Here is a 7,809-nt window from a genome sequence, read left to right as displayed (position 1 = left end):
CATGGATGGAGGAATTGACTAGTAGGAAGTAAAGAGAGCTCTGAAGGATATAAGAATTGAAGATGGAAAGAGAACTGAGGACTGACATTGTCAGAAGGCAGGACATGGCTTACTGGATGACAGGGTAGTTGCTGGTGGAATTTGCTGGAAATCCATCCTCTAGCTGCTGGGGAAAGCCATTCCTGGAGAGGCACCTCGCTGCTGGCACTATGAAACCAGCAGTGGAACTGCGGGGTGCTGGGTGCTGGGTGCTATGTGCTGGGTGCTGTATACGGCAGCATCCAGACTCTGGGGAAGCCACCTTTCCTGCCATACCGCACACCAGGGAAGGCACTGGCACTGTGCAAGCCAGGTGCTGGGGGGATCTGCCTGCCTCACTGTAATTGGTGATGCTTCATACCTGATGGCTGGTTAGTGGCCCTGGTATGACCACCAATTTGCAACTTTCCTCCTTACTCCAGCCTTGTTTTCTCAATTGATGGTCTGGTGCTGCTTTCCAAGTTCTTGGTTGTCTCCTAGTTCTCTAAGCAAAGATTCAAGAATGGCTCTGAATCTTGACTACTGGGCTGGAACCTGGATACTTAGCTCAGCCTTTTCTAACTCATTCCTTGGAGTCCCAAGTTATTATCCAAGTATCTTCCCTTAGCAGATGGAATCTTATCACAGATGTGATGTTTTCTAAGAAGCTCATTTGCTACGGGGTCCTACGCAACAGACGGAGCCTTCTTGGACCAAGCCCAGATCTGTCAACATCTTTTGGATCCTGGGAACCTTGCTGACTCTGGTTTCTGAGGGCCCTAGTCTCCCAAAGCCCCACCCAGTTCCTAGTCTCTGCCCTTTCCTGCTGGTGCACTGCTGAGACCCATGATGACTTGGGGTTAATTTCTTCAGACGGCGAACAGCAAAAGTGGGAAGACTAAGACTAGCTTTAGGGGCATGTAGACGTGGTTCCTACTGATGAGAAGTTTTGTTTTTTTGGGTTTCTTTAAAAAGGATTATTTATGAGAGAGAGAGAGAGAGCACAAATGTGGGCAGAGGCAGAGGGGGAGAAATTCCCGAAGCAGACTCCCCACTGAGCCTAGAGCTCAATGCAGGGCTCGATCCCAAGACCCCAGGATTATGACCTGAGTAGAAATCAAGAGTTGGCCTCTTAGCCACCTGAGCCACCCAGGCGCCCCCTCCCCATCACGTGAAGAGTCTAGAAAATCCTCCACCAAAAAGTTTCTTTCTTTCCTTTCCTTTCATTCCCAGCCCCCACACACATATCTTAGCTCCAGGCTCCCTCAATACTGGAAATAGTACCATTTGTGATTTTTTTTCCTTTTGGAGTTAAAATCATTGTGATTACAGAAATCTCTTTCAGCTGCTCATACATACCCCTGAGAGAGAAATAACAAGCCATTATGACCTAGTAACACTTAACGATGTTTTATTTACTCCTCGCTTTTAATAAGCTGTCTGTGAATGGGGCCTGAGGAGGTTAAGTCCCAAAACATCTAAGTGTGGCTCAACCACACATCCAGCTTGCCTGGGACAGTTCCAGGTTATGTGTGCCATCCCAATATTTTTGTGAAGATTTTATTTATTTGAGAAAGGGAGAGAGAGGGGAGAGAAAGAGAGAGAGGGAGAGCACGAGTTGGGGGGAGAGGCAGAGGGAGAAGCAGACTCCCCACTGAGCAGGGAGCCTGATGTGAGGCTTGATCCCAGGACTCCAGGATCATGACCTGAGCCGAAGGCAGACACTTAACTGACTGAGCCACCCAGGCGCCCCCCACTATTATTTTTAATAGTATCCTATTTCCCTCTGGCCTAGGTTTAGACAATACTCAGTCACTTAACTTAGTGGGATGGGTCTGGGGCATGTGCTTTCATTTGGGGGAAGGGAAATCTGGAGGACGGATTGAATTTACTGGGAAGCAGTGTAACGTATTGAGGAACAGTTGTCAGAGAAGAGAAAATGCAATGGAGAGTGTCGCAGACAAGCTTTGTTGAATCTAGAACCTGCCTTAACAAATCTCCCTGTGTGTTTTAGCCTCCCACCTGTCAGTGGGCCTGGAAAGAGTACAAGTTGCATTTTTGGGACCCTAGCCTCACAACACAAACCTAGTGACACAGGCCTTGAAGTCAGTCATTCAGTCTTGGATTTAAATCCCAGATTCACTGCTAACTGGTACGTGACTGTGTCCCTTATCTCCTGAGGTTTCTATTGATAATATGTGTCGCTTGTCTCTTTGTGTCTTTATTTGTAAAACTAGGGTAACAGGAACATCCACTCTTCAAGTCACACTAAAGAGTAGAACCATTAGTGTGGGTAGGGTGTTTAGCATAACGCTTGGGGCACAGCAATCCCTTAAGTTCATTGCGGGTAATCAGTAGTGGGTATCTTAGGGACTGGTTCTTCATCTGTCCTTCTCTGAAAACTTCTTGCCCCACTGTGGTAGGCCAAGTAAAGATGGCGCTCAAAGACAGCCATGTCCAACCCCTGGAACCCATGAATGTTGTCTTATTGGCAAAAGGCACTTTGCAGATGAGATTAAGTCAAGGCTCCTGGGATGGGAGGATTATCTGAATCATCCAGGTAAATGTGAGGGGTGATTGACAAGTCCTTGTAAGAGGAAGGCAGAGACAGATTTGACTCCGGAAGAGTAGAAAGTGATCTAGTGTTGGAAGCAGAATGTTGTGCTTTGAAGAAGGAGGAAGGGACCTAAAGCCAGAGAATACACACAGCCACTAGATGTGGGAAAAGGCAAGGAAATGGATTCTCCCCTCAGAGCTTCCAGAAGGAACCAGCCCAATGAAACTGATGTCAGACTTCTGACCTCCAGAACTGTAACAGAATACATTTCTGTTGTTCGAAACCACTGTTTGTGGTAATCCATTACAGTAACTACAGGAAAGGAAGACACTTGCCCACAGTGGGAGTTTCTGGACCACCATATTTCTTTCTTTATTCTATCAACATGTAATTGACATGTAGCACTACATTAGTTTCAGGGGTACAACATAATGACTTGGTATTTGTATGTATTGCAAAATGATCACTACAGTAAGTTGTTTACTTCTATCACCATCCATACCTGCAAGATGCTTTTTTTTCCTGTAATGAGAACTTGTAATATCTACTCTTAGCAACTTTCCAGTGTGCAATAATATATTATTAACTGTAGTCACCGTGCTGTATATTACATCTCCATGACTTATTTCAGCAGCCTTATTTCTTTCACTTGGTCTAAGACTTGATACATGACCTAAGCTGGACCAATCGGATTCTTCCTCCCAGGCATATGGAATTTTATTCTAGACTTACAGGTATTGAGACACATCCATGGCAGAACGCCAATGACCGTGAGCTTCATGCTACTCCTGCTTCGTGCCCTTGCCTGGAATTATTCAACTCACGCTCAGATTATAACAGGGAGATCTATTGTAGGATTTAACAGTATCCTTCCAACAAAATCCCTTTATCGGTTAAGGTAGCTGGCTTTGGTTTGGGTTGATTGTCACTCCAAGAAATTGATCAATACAGACAAGCTGTAATCAACAATCAACTAAGAAAACTGCGTGGTCTCCAACAAGCCACTGGATTGCAGCCTTTGTGGCAGCACTGATTTGGGCTTTTGTGACTTTAAAGCAGCTGACAATGGTCCCTGAGAAGACGCTCCGCAGCACAATTGAACCATGCACAGACCAGGCACCAGGGCAGCAGAGAAGACCGCTCTCCTGGCCTGGCACAGTCAAAAGTGAGGCAGCTCATTTTTAGGGGGAAGTCCCAAAAAATTCCATTCTGAGTTGAGTTGCACGTACTTGACACATTCCTGGATTTTTACTAAGAGATTGTGGTTGATTTTGGCAGCGAGGGTCGTGGGGGTGGGGGTGGGAGGGGGTGACAAAAGAAACAGTCTCACTGCCCAGTTGCCAAACTTCTGGGAGAAATACAAAAACATGAATAGTTCAGTCTAAAAATCTCACACTTGCTCTGGCATGTGATCAAGCTCTACCAAGTGTGAACACTTTATTTTTTTTAAAAGATTTTATTTATTTGACAGACAGAGATCACAAGTACGCAGAGAGGCAGGCAGAGAGAGAGGAAGGGAAGCAGGCTCCCTACCGAGCAAAGAGCCCGATGCGGGGCTTGATCCCAGGACCCTGAGATCATGACCTGAGCGGAATACAGAGGCTTTAATCCACTGAGCCACCCAGGCACACCCCAAGTGTGAACACTTTAAGAGAGAACATTGTAGCTGAAACCTGGCGCCGGAGCATTTGTTTCTGTAACTTGCATACTTTATATTCTTTGGCATCCATTCAAAAGTCATTTTCAGTGACAGTGACTTCCAAAAAACAGATGTCTTTTGCTTTAGGGCTCATTCATCCAGCAGACGTTTATTGAACTACTGCTTTGTGCCCGGGGTGCGGCTAAGTGCAAAGAGGATCTGGCATGTTTCCTGATCTCAGGGGCCGATCACCAGGTGGGAGACACACAGAAACAGGCTGCTTCTCTAGGAATTGCTCAGAGCATGAGCAATTCTCTCCTTTCCCAGGGTGTCCAGCACGGGATTATGAGGGTTGAGAATCCTCATATTTAAGATGTACTCAAATATTGCTGCTTCTGTTTCATTGATTTCAATGACTCTTCCCATACGTCTCTAACATTCCTGATAACTACAACCCGTGGAATGCTGATTATGTGCTACTCACTTTACATACAATATTTCATTGAGTTCTCTCAACTCCAAGGCACGGCTACCATTATTATTTACACTTACGGAACTCAGAACTGAAGCTTAGTAAGGTGAAGAAGTACGAGACAGAGCTTGGGTTCCAATCTCGATTATCCAGAGATAGCCTGACCTCCCTCTCACTATAGATACCAACCTTGGACCACATTTTACAGGAAATTTGCTAAGGTTCAATGAAAAGTCAAGCTTACTATTTTTCATCATCATTTTACTTGCAAGGACAGAGATGCAATTCAAATGGTTTTAAAAGTATTGGGGGCAAGATGGGATGAAGCTGGCTTTAGGGAGATCTTACCATGTCTCCATCTCTGGTCTCTCTCCTTCCTCCTCCACTCCCTGTCTCCACCTCTCATCTCGGTTTTTTTTTCCCGGGTTTCTTTGGTGTCATTTGCCTCTCCTGACATGGGGTCTCTCCACACCTGGGGAACACTTGGCTGCCAGCTGCCTCCAGGACCCCGCACTTAAAACACATTGACTAGAGAGGCAAAGGGATTCATCTTCACCAAATCCAGCTGCAAAAATCCTAGGGGAGGTTTCTGATTGGCCAGGATGATGTCATGTGGCCAGGAGGACCGTGAACAGTGATTGGTCCAGCCTTCACACACCCCGCCCTGAGGTTAAGGGAGGGGTCTGTGCCTCGCCCTCCTGGAGAACTGCAAGGTGAGAGGTGGGATCGCGGGGAGGGGGGGTGGCGGGGGGAGGAGAAAGAAATTCCTTTTTCAGAAAGCATGTGCTGCACCAGGACAGACAAAACAATGTGTGTGCGTTCTCCATAGACAGGAACCACGGGGTCCTCCGGAGGCTACTGTCGGTGTAACTTGCCTTGAAAGTGCCTGAAGAAGGTATGTTTAGCTAAACTCTGAACGGAGGGAAGGATCTTCGCACTAGTGGTGTGATAGGCGACTGTGTTGTAATCACGGGGAATCACGCAGTCTTGCGTTTTGTTCTCCCTCTCCTTCTCTTCCTCCTTCCTCCCCCTCTCTCTTTCCCCCTTTTTACTTTTGCTCCATGCGCACAGTGGAGACGTAGAGATGGGTGTGACACAGACACCGTATTGGAGCCCTCGAGAAGCTCTGCTTAGCGGGGATGAGGCCCCGGGCACCAAGGCAGGGAGGCAGAGACGAGAGAAAACGCAGTGTGATCAGTGCTGTACCCTTAGAGGCGAAGTTGCTGGGAGAAAACCAAGCGTGGACATGAACTCTTCACGGGAGAGGAGTCAGGGGCCACGACATGATGAAGCAGTATTTGAATAAAGAGTGAAGGACAAGGAGCACGGCAGACAAGGACAAGGGGAGGGTTTCCAGCCAAGAGGTGTAATATAACTATGTTGCAAACTCAAGGCAAAACAGAGGGACCCCAACATCCTGCCGCTGGAAAGAAGAGTGTTTTCATGGCAGCCCGAGGAGGCAGGTGTGCCCAGAGCACAGGGACCCGCAGATCAGAGATCGGAGACCAGCAGGCCATGAGACTGAAACCCTGGTGGAGGCTGGGTTATGCGGGAACTTGAGCGCATAAGCTTGGATGAGGGCAACGGAAGATTCTGAGCAGTGGACTGAACCAGTCTGAGAGAGTCATACCTAATAGCCTCTCTTTTTCCTTTGAATCACTAGATAAAGGAGAAGGTCATAAGCGGACAGTAGGCAAACGAGGACGGTGGCTCCCACCAGTGTTCACCTTGGGATGACACTCTGGCTGTCAGTTTCGCGCACCCCGAGAGCCCGGTGAGGGCAGAAGCACTGTGGAGTGTTATGGGCTGTGTTGGGTCCCCACAAAATTCACATGTTGAAGCCTTCATTGCCAACCTCAGAATGTGACTGTCTGTGGAGAAAAAGCCTTTAAAAAGGTGATTCGGGTAGAAAGAGATCATATGGGTGGGTCTTTATCCAGCATGTCCTTGTAAGAAGAGGAAAGGCAGAGGCACAGAAAGACATCAGGGATGTGAGTGTGAAGAGGGAAGACCACCTGAAGACACAGGGGGAGGACGGGGTCTACAAGCCAAGGAGGGAGGCCTCGGAAGAAAGCAGCCCTGCTACCACCTTGATCTCAGACCTCCAGCCTCCAGACTCTGAGAAAATTAATTTCTGTTGCCCTACCACCCCCACCCCTCCTGCCAGTCTGTGGAGTTTAATTCCGACAAAACTAGCAGAGCTAATCCAGTCAGTGTGCCCAAGTCCTCCAGATGCTGGTTGTTGTTGGTAGGGAGTGTCTTAGTCTGTTCAGGCTGTTATAACAAAATACCACAAATCGGTATTAATATCTGCAATTTATTTCTCCAAGGTCTGCAGGCTGGAAGCCCAAAAGCAGGTATCAGCATGGCCATCTTCTGGGGAAAGCTGTCTTCCAGGTTGTAAACCCCTGACTCCATTGCAGTGTCCTTACATGGTGGGAGGGGCGAGCAGCTCTCTGGGGTTCCTTTTACAAGGGCACGAATCGCACGCAGGGGGGCTCCACCCTCATGACCTAATCACCTCCCAGAGGCCCCACCTCCTATACCATCACCTTGGGATTTAGGGCTTCAACATCTGGATTTGGGGGGGCCCGAATCTTCAGACCATAGCAGGGAGTGACTCCGTACAGTTACCTTTTTTTGCTGGCTTGGCTCATATTGCCTGGGAAAGCTGAACCCCTGCTAATTTGGGTTTGTCCAGCAAAACAAACAGGTAGGCAAATGGTAGTAGGGAGAAGGAATGGACAATATACCCACCGAAAATCTATGTTGAAGTCTACAGCTCTGTTTAACTAAGCTTAGTATTAAAAAAAATCTGGGTATGGGGCACCTGGGTGGCTCAGTGGTTTAAGCCTCTGCCTTGAGCTCAGATCATGGTCTCAGGGTCCTGGGATCGAGCCCCGCATCGGGCTCTCCTCTCCGCGGGGAGCCTGCTTCCCCCTCTCTCTCTGCCTGCCTCTCTGCCTACTTGTGACATCTCTCTCTCTCTCTCTCTCTGTCAAATAAATAAATAATCTTTAAAAAAAAAATCTGGGTATACCCGATTTTATCATTCTAAGCTATTTTAAAAATTGCTTTATGCAAGTACTAATGCCTTGTGAATGTGGTTAACCGAGTAATAAT

Source organism: Enhydra lutris, unplaced genomic scaffold (genome assembly GCF_002288905.1).
Source record: "Enhydra lutris kenyoni isolate GAN:26980312 unplaced genomic scaffold, ASM228890v2 scaffoldscaffold20, whole genome shotgun sequence".
Classification (NCBI taxonomy): Eukaryota; Metazoa; Chordata; class Mammalia; order Carnivora; family Mustelidae; genus Enhydra; species Enhydra lutris.
Note: the sequence above shows the minus strand (reverse complement) of the source record.